The sequence below is a fragment of the Trachypithecus francoisi genome, unplaced genomic scaffold, assembly GCF_009764315.1.
Source record: "Trachypithecus francoisi isolate TF-2019V2 unplaced genomic scaffold, Tfra_2.0 Lachesis_group2, whole genome shotgun sequence".
NCBI lineage: Eukaryota > Metazoa > Chordata > Mammalia > Primates > Cercopithecidae > Trachypithecus > Trachypithecus francoisi.
The window spans coordinates 131,741,538-131,755,037 of record NW_022681465.1 but is presented as its reverse complement, the minus strand read 5'-3'; positions in this window follow the sequence as shown (position 1 = coordinate 131,755,037).

The following is a 13,500-nucleotide window of genomic DNA, read 5'->3' as shown; positions in this document are numbered from 1 at the left end:
ACTTCCTGTTTTCTGATCTCTTCTGGGAACAACCTGAGATTCAAGTGCTGGATTGGGTGCTCTGTAACCTAGAAGAGCAGGTTCAGGTTTCTTCAGCTTGGTCTTGTCAGGACTCCAGGGATGAACGGGGCCCAAGAATCAGAGGACCAAATGCCGAGGCAGTCTCAGGCAGCTCCAACAGTCTGGGACACCAGGCCCAGCAGACCTAGAGTTGCCCTTTTGAATCAGTCGGTCCAGAGATGAGCAGCAGCTGTTACCTAAGCTATATCAGTGCCAGGAGCCAAGGTAAGGGTCAAGGACCAAGAGGAAGAGCACATGAGGGCTGAGCACAGGGTTTGCACTGGGCAGCTGGGGTCCAGTCCAAGGGGCCTCCTGCCCCAAATGGGAACAAAGTTCCAGCCACACACTTGAGCCAACTGAGAAGAGAACTCCCACTCAGAGAAGGGCTCTAGTCCAAGGAAGGAGGCTGGGAAATAAAGAGCCAATAAACCAGACCATCTCAGGCAGTTCTGGATTCCCTGTTTTCCACGTGCAATCTGTCTGATTAATTCAGCTAACGTGTTATTGGCTGATAACAATACCTCATTTCCCCTAGGTAGCACATATAATAAAGTGAAGTAACCTACTTCACCATCTTTAATCCTTCCCATGATTCCCAAAACATAGCACATAACAGGGAGTCTCCATTTTACAAGTAAGCAAACCGAGGCTTGGAGAGAATAGGTGACCTGTGCAAGGTCTTCTACAGGAAGTAACAGGATTAGAGTCCTAGTCTGCTTAGCTCCCTAAAAAATGTTCTTCCTTTTCTATCATGTATCACATTCAAGAACCAGAACTGTGGGGTCTTCACACACTGAGATATTGCATAGATCATGCATGTATCCATTTATCAATTAATATCTCCTGTGTGCTTGCCACCAGGAGTGCCAGAATGAATAAGACAGACAGCTTGTACCCAAGGAACTTAATGCTCATGCCCCCTAGACTTTTCTGATGTCCCTCAAAACCTAGCAAAGAGCCAGCTGCCTCCTCCCGTCCTCAACCCGGCCCTGAGTGAGATAGGTCAGGTCTCCTATTGCATATTCCTCATGCCACTTTCTCTGCTCATTACAGAAACCACACTATTGACAGAGGCAGGGCTGTGGGGCCAACGGATTAGACTGTATCATTTTGAATCTAAGCTGCATCCTCTGCAATCAGTGGCCTCTGCTGTCCCAGAGGTTTCTGTTTGTTTGAGGTTGGGAGGATTTGCTCGGATTAGCATAGAGATTGTCTGTGCACTGGGGAAAGGGGCCCAGCGACTGCCGATGGACCAGCTGGAATGCAGTCAGCTCGGCTCCTCCCATGAACCACAGCTCTGGAGTGACACAGCGCTTCTGCTGGCTCCAGCAGCAACAGGCGCCTGCCTGTAAGCACGACGGTGGGAATGACATCTTTTGGTTATCTGATCACTCCATCACTGAAACTCTTTAGGAATAATTCCAGCCCCCTCTCCAGCAGCCAGGGCTATAAATAAAGATTCCCTGGGGATACTGAATCCTGCCCTTCATCCTGGCTGCCCCTGTGACTCATTCCACAAGCCAATTCTTCTTCCATCTTCTTAATTATGGGCAGGGGGGCATGAATGTCTGTGCATATCTGCCTGCATGCTGTGTGCATTATCTTAGTTGCAGTCCATATGCATGCATGTGTGTGTCTGTGTGTACATGTGTGTTTACCTGTGACTCGGTGTTTAAGCTTAAAATGTAGAAAAGTGGCTGGGCACAGTGGCTCACGCATATAATCCCAGCACTTTGGGAGGCTGAGGCAGGCAGATCACTTGAGCTCAGGAGGTAAAGACCAGCCTGGCCAACATGGTGAGACCCCGTCTCTACTAAATATATGGAAATTAGCTGGCCGTGGTGGTGAGTGCCTGTAATCCCACCTACTCATGAGGCTGAGGCAGAAGGATCGCATGAACCTGGGAGGCGGAGGTTGCAGTTAGCTGAGATCACACCACTGCACCCCAGCTTGAGACACAGAGCGAGACCCTGTCTCAAAAATAAATAAATAAATAATATTTAAATTTAAAAAATTTTAAAAAGGGTAGAGAAGAAATGCATTCCTCATAGATATTTCAGTGTGGGGATTGTTAGCTGAGGCTCCATAATAAATCATATCTGCATTTATGAAGACCCTTTTTGGGCACCACCCTATGTTAAATAAGGTGAATAAGACACAAACTCTATCATCTTCATGGACTACAATTGCTTAAAGCAAATAAAATCCCTGAAGTGGTGGCAGCAGTTGAGAGCAGCATTTCATAAAAAGAAAACCCTCACCTATAACAGAGAAGAGTAAAGAAAACACTCATATACTGAATTCCTTCTTCCCCACGCCAGGCACTTACTAAGTGCCACATAATTCATTCCTTACAATAGCGCAAGAGTTTCCCATCCCAGTTTTCAAAGGTGATAAAACAGGCTTAGAGAAGTTAAATAACTGGCCTAAAATCACAAAGACCACGTGGGCCCAAGGTGAAATGTGAATTCAAGGGTTTGGGGCAGAATCTTAAAGGTCATCTCATCTAAACCTTCATCTATTGCTTGCATCTACCCTACAAAGCTCATGAAAACTGGTCATTTAGCCCCTTGGTAGGAGAAAGTCAACTCTCAAGACAAGTGGTTCCATCTTCAGACAGTTCCAAACTGCCAGGAAGCTCTCCTCTATGTTGAGGCCAAATCTGCCCCCTTTTTATTTCTACCCACCCAAGTTTTCTTATGCCCTCTGGGGCTAATAAAGCAGGTCTAATTCCTCTTCCTTATCACTGCCTTTCAAATAAGTCATCTTCCATTTCCTTATCCAGCCAGGTCATTCCACACTTGAAATTATTTCAAATCCCTAAATATTTGTTCATCACTGTATCCTTCATGCTGGTACCCACAGTGCTGCCACGTCTAGGTTAGGTAAATACCAGTTGAGTGAATGAAGAGATACACGAGCTCTTTCAGGGTAGATGGTGCCATGACTTGTTTCATTAAGTCTTTTGTCTTAATTGAAGATTGCCTGGTTGCCAGGAACAGTCTATTCTGGCTACTTCAATAAAAATTCTGGCATGATGGAGGGATTCAGGCGACTCTAAAGACAGGTAAATGTAGAAGATTACAGGGTCTTGTGGAATGAGAACAATTATCAGAAAGTTCTCTCTCTCTCTCTCTCTCTCTCTTTCTTTCTGCCCTTTTCTCCTCTCCCACTACCCACTCCCATGTTCTCTCTATCTACCTTCATTTTGTGTATCTACTACCTTCTCTTCTTGGCATGCCAATTTTCTCTATTCCACATGGCTCAACATGGCAGCTGTCCCAAAGACATACCCCCACACAGCTTCATGTCTGTCAGCATGTAAATGACAGAGGCTCTGTGTCCCAATAGAGAGGAATCGATTGGTCAAGTGGTCACTCCTAGACCTATCAGCAGTGGCTGTCAGGAAGTGGGGAGGAATCTACTAGTACAAAATGTGGCTGCATTTAGGCATCTTTTTAGCAAGGATTTGAAGGCTCTCTTAGAGAGGAGGGAAGAACCTTTAGGAAGGAGTATGAGTGAATAGAATAGAAATGCTGACATCTCTTGTACACCTTTAAATACCAATATTATAAATGGATCTGAGAGGTATGCTCTCAGAGAAGTATATTATCCTTAGGATGTCCAGACATGGGCTCTAGGGACTGGAGGCTTTCAGAACTTCTTGCACCTCTGAAATTCTGATGCAGAGCCATGAAGTCCTGGAAAGCCTGACTAGTGGCATGGGTGGCCCGAAAAGGGCTCAGGCTTCCCTTTTGCAGAAGAACATTCCACTTGACCTATTTGTGGCTCCTTAGCATCTTGTCAATGATCCTGGCCATCTCTGGAAATACAGAAGGTCCAATCCGCAAGCACTGAACACAAAAATAGCTCATTTTCCTCCTCCCTGTGTGCACACAGAAAGTTGGTATGTGTGCTGTGCTGAGGCTTATGCAGTAGGCAGGGGATGAAGAGGAGGGACTATGGAAATGTGACTGTTTTGTAAAACAAATGAATAGACTTGTTTGACTGTTTTGTAAAATAAATGAATAGACTCCTAGGCTAGAAAGTCCCTTACAGATCATCTAGCAATGTAGTCATCAAAGGGTGTGCCTCAGACCTCGAGCGTTCCCCAGAAGAACCTCAAGGACCAAAAGAGGAGGTAGCAGGAAAGTATTCAGGAATCCTTCCGAAGTAGACAGGATTCCACCCACCAGCATCCTCTGGCAGCACTGCAATCCTGCTGTTCTTAATTTTATATGTTGAGTTGCTATGTATTGTTTCACTGGTTTATAGGTGAGGAAACTGACTGCAGAGAGGTAGAGCAACTTGCCCAGAGTCAGATAGTGCTGGTTCCCAGCTGTGCTGACTCCCAGAGCCCTCTTTCTGCTGGCACAGGTCATATTGAGACCAAAAAGAGAACAATGATTTCTGACAAGGAAAACTGTCACGAGAGCTAGCCATCTGTGTCTTCCACCTGCAGCAAAGCATCAGGCATTCACTATTGACATGTTTCCATCACCCAATAGCCTGATCATACAGCTGTGCTTGGTAATATCCAAACTGCAGAACAGGGATGAACTTGTGGCTTCAGGGCTCAAGCTCTCTAAATTGCCAAACTTGCTTCTTCGGTGTCTATTCATTTTGCAATTAGCTAATTGGCAAAGGGACCCTGTAACTGTTAGGACCATTCAAATTCAATCAACAGAACTCAACTCTAACCAAAAAGAGAGAGAGGGAGAGAGAGAGAGAGAGAGAATGTTGAGAAGCTCTCCAAGCTGACAATGTCAAGATGCCATGGCTGGAATAAATGAAGGCCAACCAATCTTCCCAAGATTCGAGGTCCTAGGAGAGGGAGACAGACTGGATAAGCTCAGTTCCCATGATCAGCTCTTTACTGGCCACTGACATTCTCTTGTGCCAGTTGCTGGTTCTAGGCTTTCCAAGCCACCATATTTACTGTTACCCTTGAGGCAAGTCTTAACTTGTCACTCAAGCAAGCTCTCTATCTCACAAGTGGCCCTTGCTCCTTCTCTTTTTCACCCTTCCAACTTGGTTTTTGTCATGCTTCCACTCCTATAATCAAAAGACCCACCTCTTTTCAAACTCCCAAGAAGAGTTTCCCTGTGTTCTCAATGTCTTGCAGCCTGGCATGATGATTCTTTTATTTGTCTCACACTTGTAATTTTTTACCATGCTCTCTCTTCTAGGAACTTCAGAGAGAATTCTTTGGGATTGAAACAGAGGGCAAGATGCAAAAAGTGTTGAATCCAAAATTACCCCTTCTCTAACAGACTATCCAAGAATTAGACTCAAACTTAGAGTCAGTTCAGTACAAGACTTAAAGGGCAACTCTTGTCCTCCACCTTGGTTGAAGAAATTTATCCTAGAGCAACAGTCAGTGCCAACATGTTCCCCACTGGTTCTCCTAGAAGGCCTACAGGGACTTCATATAAACAGAACCTCTGTGTCACAGTCCCTGCAGTGGGACACAAATTAGGCCTTCCCCATGGACTTGGCTGCAAAAATATTTAAACACATGATGTCCAAAGTTACTTCGAGCTCTAACAGTCTGTGACTCCCTGATGATGCAAATGGAATTTATTTCTAAGAAGAGGGTGATGAACATCTTACTCAATGAACCACAATTCACTTTGCCAGATTCCAGAGACTTCCTGGCTGGTTCTTGAGAGAACTCCTGTGCTGCTGAATTTCTGCCACTTGCCTGGGAGTTTATGACATCAGACAGCAGAGTCTAACCTGACCCTTGGAGGAAATTGTTATCTGCACTATGAGGCAGTAGGCTCATATATACCCTCAATACCAAACACATCACTTTCTAGTTGACCCAGGCCAATTGACCAGTGGATGAGGGGTTGCCAATGGTTGAATGAGCTGACTACTTGCAACACAGAGAAGTGGTCTGTGCCATCTTCTCCACAAGCAGCCTTTGTTATGGCCTAAAGCCAAAAATAAATTAAAAAGAAAAAAAAATCAATTCAATTATGGATGTAAAATTAAGCTGTGCTTCAGGATTGGGATGCAAAAAATAATTGATTGTCCCATGTAAGTGAGGAATATTTTTCCAATCCCTAAATGGCATGCTATTATGTTTGGGGTTGTGTTATGGCTTGAAAGTTCATATGCTGGAAATTTGAAAACTTAATTCCTCATGCAACAGTGTTGAGAGGTGGGACTTTTGAGAGGTGATTAGGTCATGTGGGCTCTGCCCTCGTGCGAGGATTAATGCCATTATCCAGGAAGTGGGTTTGTTGTTATGGAAGTGGGTTCCTGATAATTGGATGAGTTTGTCCCCCTTCCCCTCCCTTGTGTATGTTCTCTTGCCCTTTCAACTTCCACCATGGGATAATACAACAAGGAGGCCCTCACCAGATTCAGGCCCCTTGACAGTGGACTTCCCAGCCTCCAAAACGGTAAAAAATAAATCTCTGTTCTTTATAAATTACCCAGTCTGTGATACTCTGTTATAGCAGCACAAAACAGACCAAGACAGGTTGTGTCTCCAAAAATGGGAGTGGTTTTTCACCAATATATCCACACTGGTTCTTCTTTAAAAAAAAAAAAAAGTATTAACTATGTAATCTGTGACCACAAAACACAGAGGAGTTAGCCAAATGAACTAGAAATGTTCAAATCTACCACCATCCAATCCAAAACTCTATTTGAGATGGACTTGCCATCTCAAATAGAGAAAGGATTCCCATATATATGACTGAAAAGGCAGATGCTTTGGCACATAATCAACTGTATCCTCCGCTCAGTTACACAACTCACCGTAATTTCCTTTGGCTGGTTCTTAGTAGCTCAGCACACCTGGGAGTGTTTGGCTATTCCACCTGAAGTATTTGTAAGAGGGGAAAGAAAGTTGGAAGTAGAAATGGTACTTTTCAGTTGCCTTCTCATCAGAAGATGCAGGGACCAAATTAGCCCAGCCCACACTGAGAATGCTGAGTAAGATCAGAGTCACAGACTATCAGAACAGGAAACAGACAGGGAGAGCAAGCAGTCCAAACAAGAAAGTTATAAGAATAACAGTAATAATAAAAATAATAATAATGAAATTTATTTATTTTTCTGGAGATTTTTGCCAGATGCCTAGCCAGCATCCACATCATCCTTCTTCTTTCCTAATAGAACCTCAATCAGCTTCCCTCCATGTAGCCTCAGGTGAAACTGACTGCAGCCCCCAACTCCGGGATGAGTTCCATTGGTCAAAAGTCAAATGCTGCCTACCAATGATTGGTCACAACAGGCATGTGACCCAATTCTGGCCAATGAGACATAAGCAGGTATTTGCTAATGGGATTCTACAAAAAAAGTTTCATTTCAAATAGAGAATCTCAGGAGAGACATCCTTCTTCTTCCTCTGGACATTAACACTAACACATCTAGATGTGATTCCTGGAAGCGATGTAGTCATCCTGCTATCAGCCTAAGGTTGGAGCCAATGCTCAGGATCACAAAACAGAAATATGGGAAAACCCAGGTCCTTGATGACACCACTGAGGCACTTATTTAACCAACCTTGAAGACATCCTCTTCCAGAACTTCTTTTTAAATAAAGCTATCACACCTTCTTTTTTATGTCACTTTGAGCTGGAGGTTTGATGAGTTGCAACGAAAAACATCCCAAGTTAGACAGCGTTTACCATGAGCCAGCTTCCGTACTTGTAACTCTACAAGCATTGTTGCACTTAACCCTGTGACAACCCTCTGAGAACAATATTATTATTATCGCCATTATACAATTTAAAAAGACTAAGTCTTAGAGAGATTAAATGACTTTCTTAGAATCAATTCATAGATGGTAGAGACTAGATTCAAAATTTAAGCAGTCTGACGCCAAGGTCTGCACCTTTAATCTCCATGCTATGCAATCCAGAAAAGGGAAAAACTTGCACCAAAAGTCACAATAAGTTAGTATTATTCAGGGATTAAAACTGACATCCAGTGATCTTTCAATGCTTTAGTAATGGTGATGATTTTGGAGAGCAGGAGCTAGTGTAGCCACTGCCATCACCTTTAACCAAGGGATCCTTTCTCATGGGACCCATAGTCTGCCTTAAATGTCTGGTTCTTTTTTCTAATCATTGACCACATTCTCTGGCTCTCTATGTTCATCTTGCTTCCACCTTCTTCTTCATTTCTGCCTTTTCAGCTCATTAATTGACTTTTTGTAGCCATTAAAGAGAGACATGTGAATCTCCTGGAAAATCCCCCATGACAGGAGCAAGATCCTTGCCAATGAGGAGTTCTCACTAGCAAGGAAATTAAGCTGTCTGCTGGGGGCATGGAGGATGAGTTGGCAGATCTCCCATGCTAATTGCTTTCATCTTGATTCAGTGAGTCTCCCAAGCCAGGTGACAACTCGGCAGTGCCCAGCAGTTCCAGGCATAGGAAGAAAGCAAACACTTGAAGTTACCTCATGCTAAGGATGAGTCACAGGGGGCTCTGCCATAGGGACCTCATAGGCCTTGGATTGTCCATGAGCAAGGGGACATATTGATGATGGCAATGTCATCATGCTAATATAACAAAAAGGAATGGGAAGCCCACTCTTACATTGTGGGGTGTTGTGATTATAAGCATGGTCTTATAATTAAACAGATATGGATCTGACTCTCAGTTCAGTTACTTGCTAGCTGATGAAAAAAGAGAGAGTAATGGAACTTTCCCTGAATTTAGTTTCTTCCTCTGTAAATATATGGCTGTGGGGATTAGATATGATGAGTATAGTATCTAGCACCAAGTAATGCTCAATGCCTTCAAAGACAATGATATTGACTTCAAAGATGATGATCATGATCATGATGAAAAATTGAGTGGATAGATAACATGTGTTAATCCTCATGGTCAAATATTCTCCTTAGTAACAACTCAAGACAGGTGTCAGGCTCATTCAAAGAAACTCTCTGCCTCTATTTTGCCCCATATTACCATGATTCTTCCCTCCTAACAAAGACCAGACTACGTACAATTCAGTACCCTTGAACTTTAACCAAACCATCAAGTGGCTCTTCTGTGGTTGATTACAAAGATGATTTCCCATTATATCAAGCTATGTTAATGGCAAACATCCAGCTCAACTAAGTAAAGCCAATTAGTCAGGCTACATGTGGAGTTGGAAAATATAAACCAACACAGATACGGTTAGTTTCAATAGGGAATGTTGGTTACAGGACAACTAAGCTTCAGTGTTCAAAGCTATTATAATGATCTTATAATGATGTTGAAAATACTTCAACTATCCTTATTCAAATATCTCCCCAGGATTCCATCTCTATCTACCATTGAGTGTGGTGTGGTTATCCAGTTGACCAAATATACATGTCTTGTTTGACATGATTTTGAGGAAGATTTGCACCCAGACTTCTAAATCAAGTGGTATAAGTAAGGCCATGTTTAGACTATCATTTGAGCAATGCATGGGCATCATATTTGGTTGGTTTTGGAAACCTACTTGTTTACCTGAACTGTGGTTTACATGAAGCTATTACACTTCCTTTTTTGAGCCACTTTGAGCTGGAAGTTTGATTAGTTGCAGCCAAAAACATCCCACATCCCATCATGTGCCAGCCTCTCTGTGTAGAGATGGAATATATAGACGTCATCTAGTGCAGATGGAGCCCTAGCATTTCAGTGGAAGTGCCAACAAGGGTTAAGGGATGAGGGAGCAGTAGAGTACACAGAATTCTAGAGTGCCCACCCCTCACTTCAAGCAGTGCCCTTATTTCTGTTTTCCGTATTGGGCTCTCAAATAATATTACTCATAACGTTTAAAACAAGTTTGTAAATCACACTCCTGATTGAACCCATTTATTTTTCAGGAGAAAAATATGCAGCTCAGAGAAGTCAAGACTTGCCCAAGGTTGTACAGCTAGCTACTAATAAAATCTAGACTAGAATTCCAGGCTTAGAGATCAGCACACTTGTCTAAAAAGAGCTATTGGAAGCATTTTTTTTTTGCAAACATACACTTCAAATCTTCATGACCGTCACTGTAAACATCAACAAACACTATTATCATATACCTGCTATGAGTATGTGGTACTGTATTTGGCACCTTAGAGCTTAGGAGGACAGAGTGTGGGGGTGATATCAGAGAAGACATCATGGAAGAACTAATGCCTGAACAAAGTTTTGAAGTGTGCATACGAGTTCCCCAGATGGAAAGAGGAAGTAATGGAGCCTATTTGGAATAGGTTCCTTCAAACATGAAACCTGTTTGGAATTGACAACTATGTTATAAATGTAAAGTATATTATTCTTACCAAATTACCATGTATATCAGTAGAACCTAGTAAGGAAGCAAGAAACATATTAGGTATTTCAAATAGAGGAGATTTAATCCTGAAACCTAGTTATACACTGTTGGAAATAATAGAAGAACAAAAAAATGGAAAAGGAGAGGAAACCCAGAGAGTAGGAACTGCAGAAAGCACCTACCCCTCCTAGGGCTGGAACAAAGATGAGACTATGTTATTATCTAAGCCCAGGAATGCACTTATGACTGCACCACTGGGGGCACCAGGAACGGTGATGGAACCATCAAGGAGAGGCCACCAAGCCAGTACTAGTACCAACACAGAGGGCTCATCCAAGCTCCAAGCTAGTACTGAGCTTTTATGACTGAAGTCAAAATTGTTAGAGATACAGTCACTTCCAAAGTGAGAAACAGTGAAAGAGAAAGAACATTGCATCCTGCCTTCTCTCAACTTCCAACCTCCTACCAGTGCTTCACACTGACTGAACCTATCAAGGGAGGCTGGGGTCTGTAGTTTGCAGTGGCCCAGGACCTGTGATGCACAGCATGGAAGAGCAACAATGGTGCTGAGAATAAACAGGGAAGTAGCCACCACACTATATTTTCTAAATGTAATATTCCTTCTAGCAATTTCTCCATAGTTCTCCAATTCAAGGTCTATCCTCCCTCTCCCCACCACAAATTCACATCTACACACTGATGTACCCATATAGCAACAAGTCCCCAACAGCACAGTAGTGGGCATTTGTAACTTTTTTCTGCCCAGTGCTTGAAGCCTCTTCCTATTTGGAGGGAATTCCCCATTGTCCAAAGATGAAGCTCTAGATCCCTGACTTGCCAGCTTCCCTTGTAGCTAGGAAGTAGCACATGACCTAGGCTCCATCAATCAGAGGAGCTAGTGATATGAAGAGGTAGAGACAGAGAGGTTCCATCCTGATAGAGAAGTAGCCACATACATCCAGGTTCAAAGGACCATAATGGGGGTCATGCCAGTGGCTGTGTTTAGGGTTCAATGATATTCAGGTTCCAATGGCTGTGGCATCCATGTCCTTACTAAACAGGTTCATCATGTGATTTGGTCCTTATCCTCTAGACTTCCCAGTGATTTTGAGATCTACCCAAATCTTTTCAATAATCTCATTTTCTGCTTAAATCATCTAGAATAACTGTTGCTTGCAACCAAGAACGTGGCTACTATAAATTCCTTCCTTGTTTTGTAACCAGAGATCTTCCATCTTGAACCTAACACTTATGATTGTCCAAAGGCTTTAGGGAACTTCATCTCCTATGATATCCAAAAGAAATGAACAATGGCAGATAAATAGACTCTGGCACAGAAGCCTCCAGAAGGTGCTAAGATATGCTGCCAGCCTCCAGCATCCAGAGGTGTAAGAGCATGCAATCTCCAGACATGACCATGGGCAAGGGGTGCTTGCCTTGAGGGTCAGGCTCCAAACCTAGTAGTAGACACCGAGTGTTTTTCTGCCTCTCCTTCAAGGATTCACCCTGTCCAGGAAACTCTTGGTTCTATTGCATTTCCTGCTATCTCCCAGACCATAGATGGCCCCAGGAAGTACTCAGAAATTATTGATCTCTACTCCCTTGCAAATTCAGAACCCCCAACCTCCTTCCAATATCAGCCAAGGATTTTCCCAGGTGTAGGATACTTGCCTTGCTCCTCCTATTCTAAATAATCATCTATTAAATTAGTCATCTATTGCCACATAATAAATCACCTCAAAAAGTCTATAGAGGCTTAAAACAACAGCAGTCATTTATTACCTCTCATCATTTCTAGGGATCAGCATTCAAACAGGGTAGGGTTCAGATGAGTTGTTTCCATGATCCACAATGTTCGGGGATCTCAACAAGAAAGTTCAAAGGCTGAAGGCTGCACTCACTTACAGGCTTGTTCATTCATATGTCTGCCTGTTGATGCTTGCCCTTGGCTGGGGGCCTAGCAGGGACCATCAAGTCAAATACCCGCACATGTGCCTGGTCTTCCTTACACGTGACGGCTGGGCTCTAAGACCCACAGAGAAGCTGTATTGCCTTCTACAGTCTAACCTGGGAATCCATGTGGCATCACTTCTACCACATTCTGTTGGTCAAGGCAGCTACAAAGACCTGCCCCATTTCAAGGGAAGGGAACAGAAACAATCCTCCACCCCCTACCCTAAAGGTGATGTGTCCATTTCTCATTGTAAAACAAACCTGTAAGATGGGAAATACATTGTTGTGGCTATCTTGGGGAAATATTTCCTGACACAGTCACCTTCCATAATTCCCAGGTTTAAAAGACTTCCTTGGACTCATTCCTCCTTGGATCATATAGCAACTCATGCTGCACCTGCCATTCTAACTATATCCCCTCAGTGAGTCCAGAATATCCTACACCCACCCACCCTCTAAGAGGGAAGCTATGCTCAGTGAGTTCCAGATGGTCTTCTGGCTCCTTCTTCTGAAGAAAAACAAATAAACAAATGCAAATGTCAACTCAAAAGGGCTCCCTGCTACAAATGTTAACCCAACAATACTGATTTCAATAACCCCTCCGAGCTACGCACTGCTTTATAGTACTTTTGCTTGCACAGGCTTATTAAATCAATAAACTCCAAGATGACTTTTCTGATGAAAATCGTAAATATATAAAACTACACTGTGTTAAGTACAAACATGGCTTGAAAATCACTCACACCACTCTTCCCCATCTCAATTTCCACCTACTTCAATGCCATTGGTTTAAGACCCATCCTTCAGGGACTGACACCTCAGCAAGAACTAGGGTTCCACATGAGCAATCTGGTTGATGAGGGAGGGAAAAACAGGTAAGAAGGTGGCTTACACAGTAGGAAGGGGAGGCTCTGGCACACTTGAGTTAATGTTCCCAAGCTAAGGATCCTGCAGGAGCTGGATGACTTGGAGGTGGAAAGGCATAAAATAAATTGACTGTGCTTTTAACCCTCAGGCAAAGCATCAGAGATACCTTGTTGAGAATTTTCATAACACCCTCCTGCAGCCCTACTCCCTCAGGTCTTCAGCTGCAGGCCAGGCCTGACTCTGCATGCAACAAGGGCAAAGTGGTAGCAGAGAAACCAGAATTGGGCACAAACTTTAGACTGCTCAATCTAGGCCCTGATTTTGGTAGGGGAGAGCCGCCTTAGGATTCAACCATG